This window comes from Lepidochelys kempii, chromosome 7 (assembly GCF_965140265.1).
Source record: "Lepidochelys kempii isolate rLepKem1 chromosome 7, rLepKem1.hap2, whole genome shotgun sequence".
In the NCBI taxonomy this organism is placed as follows: domain Eukaryota; kingdom Metazoa; phylum Chordata; order Testudines; family Cheloniidae; genus Lepidochelys; species Lepidochelys kempii.
The window spans coordinates 91,928,348-91,937,202 of record NC_133262.1 but is presented as its reverse complement, the minus strand read 5'-3'; the positions used below and the strand labels follow the sequence as shown (position 1 = coordinate 91,937,202).

Here is an 8,855-nt window from a genome sequence, read left to right as displayed (position 1 = left end):
AAAGGTGATGTGATGCTTTGAGCAAAAGAAAAGGAATCCAGCATCTTGGTGAAATTCAAAATGCAGATTGGTTAGCATGGGATTAATTACTTCTGGTGGTTGCAATAGTGGCATCCACAATACACTACATCATTTAAGCAACAAGCCAAAACATGGTGTGTTTTGATTGGCTATTGATGCATCACTATTTGTTATTTTTTAGCATCCACAAGTGTGCTAGACTGCACAGAAATAAATAGACTGGTCCCAGCCCCTAAAACCTCAGAATGCAGAGGCTGGACTTGGTAGAAAGTGAGGATATAAGATAGAGTGAGGATGAGAAGGTTTAGTTCATCAAGCTGGTGGAGAACTCTCAGATCTAAACACTCTCCTCTCTCTCATTCCTATCTTCTTTCAACAGTTAAAGGAAATAGCTCAGGACTTTGACCTGAGTTATAGTGTTATGCCTGCCAACTGGTGGCCAGTCTATAAAGCAGACTTAACTACTCCTCGGTCTCCCCTGATGCTTGCACTCTTTGCTAGCATTCCAGATATAGACACATCCTCAAGCTGGCATCTTGCTGTTTCCCCCTGTAACTCATTTTATTAAATGTGTGAGTGTATTCATAATGGGGCATGGCTGGCCTAGTACTGTTAGAGCAACAGAAACACTGGGGAAAAAATAGAATAATTTCTCCAAAGGAAAAGGCTGTTTTCTTGCTCTCTCCTTAGGCTTAGTTTGGAAATGAAAGTCTCAGATAAAATGGAAATAAAATTACTGGAGCTGAATGAAAATTGGGGAAATTTTTCACCAGAAAATCTGCCCTCCCCCCCTTTTTTTATTTTTGGTTGAAAATTTTCAGCCAACTCTAAAATTGTCTATTAACTCAAAGAACTGACTTCAAATTGGAGATGGGACCCTGCATCATTGTAATTAGATGGCAAAAGGAGTTTTGATAAAGAGACATGAATATATTTAACAGAAATGCCAGTATCAGTTACTGGAATCCTGTTAGCTTTTAGAGCAGCCTCAACTCAAGTGTATTTGACTAAACAAATCTGTGTTATTCTAAGAAGATATGGCCTTTTGAAAAGGATCATGCTGTTACTCAGCTAGAGTTCAGCATATTTGCTCTTGGCTACAGCAGACAGCTCAGAATTCAGATAGGTTAAAGTTTAGCTGAAGTCTCCTGAGTTAGTTTACGACTTTCACCAAAAAAAGGTCATAGTGACGAATAATCCTGAAATAGTCATCAGACACAGGAAACAGAGATGAGGATTCTTGCCTTGATCTCTGTGTTTCTCATCATTTCCTTTTCTATCTCAGCCACCGACTGAAGGTATAAAAGATCCCTCTGTTCCTTCAAGTACTGGAGAAAACTGGTATCGTTCCTCCAGTAGGCATTGTTGTCTACCCTTGTACAGCATGGACAACTCTGCTATGCATGATCAGCCTCTTTAAAGTTTGAGTAGGGAGGGACTATGCGGGGGAGGCGAAGGCTTGTTCTTAATGAGAGCCCCAGGACCAGGCATTGACCTCATCTCACTTGACAGACTGCATTCCGCATTTTCAGATAGGCAGGAGTTAATGGACATCCATAGTTTCCTGTGGTGTTCTACCATGATGTTTCTCCATTGTCAGAGCTGGAACCGTGTTTGAAAAGTTGCCGTTTCTCTAAAGATGATCCTTTGGGGTGACTTGGGCTTTGATCTGGGTGAAGAAGCATAAATGTAAGTTGACTTTTTCTTTCTGTCTTTGTCTTTCTTTCTTTCTGTAAGTAGTAGTCACCTTTTCCCCAGGCAGAGTTTTTGAATCTCTAACATTATTTATTTAACTTCTCTACTCTATTACTAGGCCATTGAGAAGTAATCTTCCAAACAAAAGTTTGTTACAAAGCAGATATGCAAAGTGATTGTACTTTCCTGGACAAATTTGAACAGCGTTATCTCTTACGATTCAGTGGTGGTGACATTTTAAAAATTGTGATGGGGCAAGGCCAGATGGCTATAGGAAAGTAAGAAGTGAGAAACAGGTATGTTAGCCCCAGGCTAAACGAATCCCTGTTACTATGGTAACCAAATGGCAGTTGCTCCAGGTTAATCAAGACACCTGGGGCCAATTCAGATCCTTTCAAAAGCAGCTAGGTTGATTGGGACACCTGAAGCCAATCAGGGGCTGGCTGAAACTAGTTAAAAGCCTCCCACCTAGTCAGGTGGGGTGTGTTTGTCAGGAGCTGTAGAAAGGAGCCATGCTGCTGGAGAAATGGAGCCGTATAAACCTTATCAGGCACAAGAAAGGAGGCTCTGAGGTAAGGGTGAAGTAGATATTGAGGAAGTGGCCCAGGGAATTGTACTTGTCCTGTTTCCAAAAAAGTCAGCTACCAAGAGCTGCTACTATCAGGATCCCTGGACTGGAGCCCAGAGTAGAGGGTGTGCCCTGGCTCCCCCCTCCCCTCTCTGACTAATCACTGAGACTGGGAGACAACAAAAATTGTGCGAGGGAGGAAAGCTTTTCCTCACCTTCCTTGCTGTCTTATGATGAAAATGGCTCAGTAGGCTGTGACCCTTGCCTCTAGAGAGAGAAGGGCTACATGGAGGCTCACAGTGAGCCTCTGAGGCTAGCAAAATCTGCCATGAAGTGTGGGACCCACTGAGACAAAGTCGGAGCTTTGTCACAAAATGTTTATTCTATTTACATCTCATGTGCCTTTTCCCGGTAGTCTATCAACCTCACATCTTGAGTTATTAGATCGTTTACTAGGCTGGGGCAAGAAGGATCCCTCCTGACATCACAGTGTGTTTGTGTGTGGGGGCAGGGGGTGGTTGTGTGACGACATTATACAATAAGTGGCTTCATAAGCTGTGAAGTTAGCAAGACTGGGACTTTTCAGCTTGGAAAAGAGATGACTGACAGGATATGATAGAGATCTATAAAATGGTGACTGGTGTGAAGAAAGTGAACAAGGAAGTGTTTTTTACCTCGTCATAGAACACAAGAACCAGGGGTCACCCAATGAAAGTAATAGGGAGCATGTTTAAAACAAACATAAGGAAGTACTTTTCCATACAACACACAGTCAACCTGTGGAACTGGATGCCAGGGGGTGCTGTGAAGGCCAAAATTATAACCGAGTTAAAAAAAGAACTAGATAAGTTCATGGAGGATACGTCCATTGATGGCTATTAGCCAGGATGGGCAGGTATGTAACACTGTGCTCTGAGTGTTCTTAGCCTCTGTTTGCCAGAAGCTAGGAGTAGAAGACAGTGGATGAATCACTTCAGGATTGCCTGTTCTATTTATTCTCTCTGAAGCACCTGACAGTGGCCACTGGTGGAAGACAGAATACTGGGCTAGATGGTCTGACCCTGTATGGCAGTTCTTATGTTAGTGTTGGCGACAGATCCAGAGGCTGAAACCCCTTTATCCACAAAACAAGTTGGGAAGGGCAAGCTTCCCCTCACCAGCCTGCTCATTTGCCTGAGCCTGCGTTTTGGAGGAAAGTTTTGTTTCTGTTCCTTTTCAGACCTTGACTTTTCTGCTTAGCCTACCAACAAGATTGCCAGGTGTGGTGGTCAGTTTAGTGATGTGGACACTTGCCCACTAGGAAATGGACTAAAATCTACCCACTCTTTTTTTATAAAGCACAATAAACAGCCACCACAGAGAAATGCTCTTCAGTCCATAACAACCTATTCAGGCTTGGCTTGAACCAGTAACCTATCAATGAAAGGAGTTGTCTGTTACCAGTTTCCAGACCCATCCATTCCCTGCATGCAATGCATGTTCTTACAGCAGCTATAAGATATAGTTCATATACCAGCGAGAGCCAAGACAACACTCAATATTTTTTACCAAGGGAAGGCTTTAGGTTTCACGTGTGTAGATGGTGACTGGTACATGTCATCCAAGAATTGTGCAGGATGCCTCCCACGGACCCAGATGGGACCAATTTCAAGTCCTCTTTCACCAAAAGCTGAAAGAAGGGGGAACCCTCTCCAGCATAAGATTAACGTCTCATGTTTTTCAGGGCTGTCTCCAAAAATACATAGGTGGGTTTGCTTGGAATCCTTCACTTACATGCTTGTGCGGTGGAAAAACTGTGTGGGGAAAAATTGTTGATACAAATGGAAACATTGATTCATGCTGACCTACAAGCTCTCTGTTTTTATAACATTTTTTCCCTGGATGGAACTATGACACCTAAACCCTCTTCTTTCTCCTCCACACATAAAACCACAGTGATGTGTCTGATGTTCAGCGCTCCGGCTGTATGCCACTTTTACCACTAGATGGCATCATTACCCCGGATTTTAGTTATTCGTGCCTGTAAAATGCTGAGAAAAGAGTAGGGTGAGTCTGACATACGCTTCCCCATCCGTCTTTGCTTTCCCAGAGCTGAGTGAAAAGGCTGTTTAGGAAACAGTATGCCATTTCTTTTGCTAGTTCATTCTGTATGATCCCCCTTCACTTGAAATGTAGATCTTTTATTAATGGGTGGCAGTCTGGTAGCTAGTTCCTGAAGGTTCCTTGTGAGATTGTCTTTCCTGCACACCACATCTCACATTGAGAGTGGCAGCTTTGCCCAGTTCAAGCAGGCCAGTTGGTGGGCACTTTTCAGAGGAAGGTGGGTAATTAGTATTATCAGCATTTTACGGATTGAAAACCAGTTCAAGAGCCTCAGTTTCTCCATCTGTAAAATGAAATTAATGTACTGGTGTGGAATAGGGAGAGGGCCATGGCTTCACCTCTATCTTCTCCCTCCCCCCGGTTGGGTACTGCACACCCAGTAGGGAAGGAGCAGGCCTTTGTCCTCAGCAGTGGAACTGCAATTTTGCCTCTCATTGCCATCCTTCAAGGCCAGGTGAAGGGAGAGAGGTCCTTGCCCTCTCCTCCCCAGCCCCCACTCTGTAAGAGCCAGACAGAATCTTGTCTTGTAGTGTTGTGTCATTTCTTATACAGTATGAACTACTAACTCCATGTCTGTGGAAGAACATGCCAAGCCATATCACAGACTGCCCCAAGGAAGAGCAAAAAAGCAGTGGCTGTGCCCCTGAGGCTGCCAGCCTTCAATAGTACAAAGCAACACCTCAACCTGATTATGGAAATGGGCTCTATCTAGCCTTTAATCTGGGGTTAACTGGCTGGAAACCCATGAACTGGAGTTGTTCTTTAAGGGGTCAGTCTTGAAATGTGATGAGCAGCTCTTGAACTTACTTCACTGGAGATGGTCATCACCTGACATGATCAGGCCCTAAGTATACAAGGAAAGTGCAACAGTGTCTAACATCAAGTTAGTTAACAGTTTCTAACCAGATGCATTTTCCCAGTGTTGACAATGCCTAGAGGGTTTTCCCTTTCAGGCTTTTTGGTATTCAAGCTAGCACAGAGTGAAAAGAATAAGAAATCACTTCAGTACTTTCTCAGATCCAGTTTTAAAGTATGGAAGCTGATAATTACTGAATGGAAATAGATATTTTTGTTAAACTAATATTAAAAATTGATCTGCCTATATTTAACCTATCCTATCTAAAAGGCTCTAACTGATAACTCTTTCAGAGATGTAGGAAAGTGGTGCTGAGATGTATGTAAAATGGTCTGTGAAGAGACATGCAGTGATTTCTAATCCCACAACAGTATAGGAGGGTAAATATTAAGCTCTTGTTAACTTCTCATATTTCTTTTTTTCCTCTCTAACCAAGATTTCAGCTAGCACAAATAATTGTCTTAATTCCATACTGTGGACATCTCTTCCTTAAACTTTTTTTCTAATTTTTTTTGTTTACAGATCAACCCCTGTACATTTTATCTAAATGTATCTAATGGAACTGGAGATGTGATTGATGCATTTATGTATTTTTGAGGCTGCAGTGTATTCTGGTGTTGGATTTACACTATCTTCTGATTTCCCACTGAAGTCCAATAAATAGCGAAGAAAAACTATGTGATTTGGTCATAAGAGCCTTTCCTTACTGGCCTTGACTATAAGGAGTTAAGAATTACATGTTCCAAAGGTGCCCAGGTTTGAGTTATAGGTGCAGATAGGGAATTCTATTTATGGATGTCCAGCCTGAGACCTTGGGCCTGACTTTCAGAGATGCTGAGGACCCAAACACCCCCTGATTTCAAATGGAGTTGTGGTGCTTAGCGCCCATGAAAACTACAGGCAGTCCTCGACTTTACAATGTTTGAGTTATGATGAACGGCACTGATGACATTTACAAATTGACACCCTGTTTTGACTTTCTGATGTCTGTGTCGAATTTACGACACTTGATCTGATGCAATGCCACGCCAGCGAACAAGTTAATATGTTCATACGTGCACATTAACATTGTGTGCTGCTCATCTTCCTGGCTTAAGATGGTCAGTTGCTCTTCCGATGCCATTTTTACGTGGTGAATCTTTGTGTTTCCAAACTTCATCTTAAAATTTTGTGTTTCTTTGCCATTAATAATGGCAGAAAAGCATAAATCTGATGATTGTTCTTCTAAGAAGAACATGTTAAGGGCTCAGTTCCTATGCAATCAACTTGATAACTAAGCAGCATGTTGGACTTATTGCTCAAGTTGAGAAATTGTTAATCGTTTGGCTGGAGGATCAAAATAAACACCATGCTCCTGTGAGTTTAGGCATAATTCAGGAAAAGGCTAGGAGTCTTTATGATGATCTAATAAAGAAACAATAGGGGGAGAGTTCTAATGCTGAGCCTTTTAATGCCAGTAGGGGGTGGTTTATGTGTTTTTAAAGCCAGAGTCAATTTGCATAACATCAGAGTCTCAGGTGAAGCTGCCAGTGCTGATGAGGAGGCAGTTCATGCTTTTCCTGAGACATTGGCTGAGATAATTGAAGAGGGTGGGTATCGTGCTCAGGAAGTTTTTAATGTTGATAAAACTGGGCTCTTTTGGGGAAAAAATGCTGTCAAGAACTTACATTCCCAAAGAAGAGAAATCCATGCCAGGGTACAAAACTGCTAAAGATAGGCTCACTCTTTTGCTCGGTGCAAATTCTGCAGGTGACTTTAAACTTAAACCTTTGCAGCTTGTGTACCATTTGGAAAACCACAGGGTTTTGAAGGGATATTCCAAAGCATTTCTCCCAGTGATATGGAAATCCAATCCTAAGACATGGGTCAATAAGAACATTTTTGAGGACTGGTTTAATCACCACTTTGTGCCAAGTGTCAGGGATTATTGCAACAAAAACAGTCTTGCATTTAAGCATTGTTAATCCTTGACAATCCTTCTGGTCATCCAACCATCCTTCTGGTCATTCAACCATCCTTGATGACATGCATCCTGATATCAAAGTGGTGTTTCTGCCCCCCAACACCACCTCATTGTTGCAATCCATACCCCAGGGGATAACTGCATCCTTCAAGGCCTACTATGTTAGGAGCACATTTACCCAGGCCATCAGAGCAACTGAAAAGGAAGGTGGACCAGTTTGGAAGGAATTCTGGAAGGGCTTTAATATTTACCATGCAGTTAAGAACATCTGAGCGGCATGGAGTGAAGTTAAACAAGCAAATTTGAATGGTGTTTGGGGGGAAATTGTGTCCTGAGTTTGTCTGACTTCCAAGGCTTTACAGACACTGTTGAAGAGGTGACCAAAGATGTTGCTGAAATGGGCAAAGAACTCAACTTAGACATTGCACCAGAGGATGTTGATGCTTTGCTGGCATCACATTCTGAAGAATTAACTAATGAGGACCTCATTGAATTAGAACAGCAAGAAGTGGCAGAGCAAGAAGATGATGTATTCACTGTTGAAGACACTCCACCTCGTAAAGTCTTGACATCAGAAGTGTTGGCTGAGGCATTTCAATATTTGGAAGCTGCCATGTCCCTGTTCGAGGAACATGACCCCAACATTGAACACAGTGCATCTGTGAATAGGGGCACATCCAACATGTACAGCTGCTACAGAGAAATTTTCAAGGAAAAAAAGAGAACATCTGTCCAAACTTCCTTGGACTTTCTTTAAGAAAGCAAACAAGACTCCAGAAAAACCTGCAGCCAGGACTCCTGAGAAGACTCCAGCCAAGAGCCCTTTAAAAAGTCCAGCAAAGTAATCTCAAAGTCCTTCCAAATCACCTCAAACCTCCTGAAAACTCCACCCAATTAGACCCACCCATGAGCTCAGAAGAAGGTGACCCATCTCTTTCATTCCTTCAGTAGGTTTCTTAACCTACAAATCAAATGACAAGATCAGCAACACCCAGGAATGATGAAGACAAGGTGTATATAAATTTTTTTTTAAGGCTTTAAAATTTGTCTCTGCTTTTTAGATCATTTAGGGGTAATGTGCAGTATTTCTTTATGTATTTTTAGCTTGTGATTTTTATGTCCATATAATTGCTATTTACAATATAAATACATTAATGCAGCTATATTACTCGTCTATAATTGAGTTAAAAAGTCTGGGTTATTTTTGTGAAAATATCAGGCCTTGGTTCAGGAACCAATCCCCCACTTATAACATTGTTCCTATGGGAAAATGTATTCTGAGTTATGACGTTTTGACTCAAGACACGATTTTCAGGAACCAATTGTGTCGTAAGTCCAAGCACTGCCTGTAGTTTCAAGGTGTCACAGGCAGGGCATCCAAAAATGGAGGCACCTGAAATCAGTGTCCACTTTTTAAAATGTTGGCCTAAATACACCATTAAAATATATCCTTTAAACCTGGCCTAGGGAGGTTTTATGGGACGGGGAGGGAGTTTACCACAAATAATTGCTGTAGGTGAAATATTAACATTAGTGTACACTTATCTGTGTGAGACAGCTAATGATATTCTATACTGTGAGCATTTACTGCCCGCCCAAACTTTCCAAAAGCGTTGACCTCACTCATCTGGCAATTTCTAGCATCATGG

At 42.0% G+C, this 8,855-nt stretch overlaps 1 protein-coding gene across 1 annotated transcript in view; it reads left to right on the top strand.

Moving 5' to 3' along the window:
• Window positions 1-654: 654 nt before the first annotated feature.
• The window catches only part of SLC16A12 (solute carrier family 16 member 12), a 72,202-nt gene continuing 64,001 nt past the window's right edge, over window positions 655-8,855 (top strand). The window contains exon 1 of the mRNA XM_073353794.1: window positions 655-1,710. The gene's annotated coding sequence lies outside the window, so the exon portion shown is untranslated. The remainder of the gene's footprint in view (window positions 1,711-8,855) is intronic.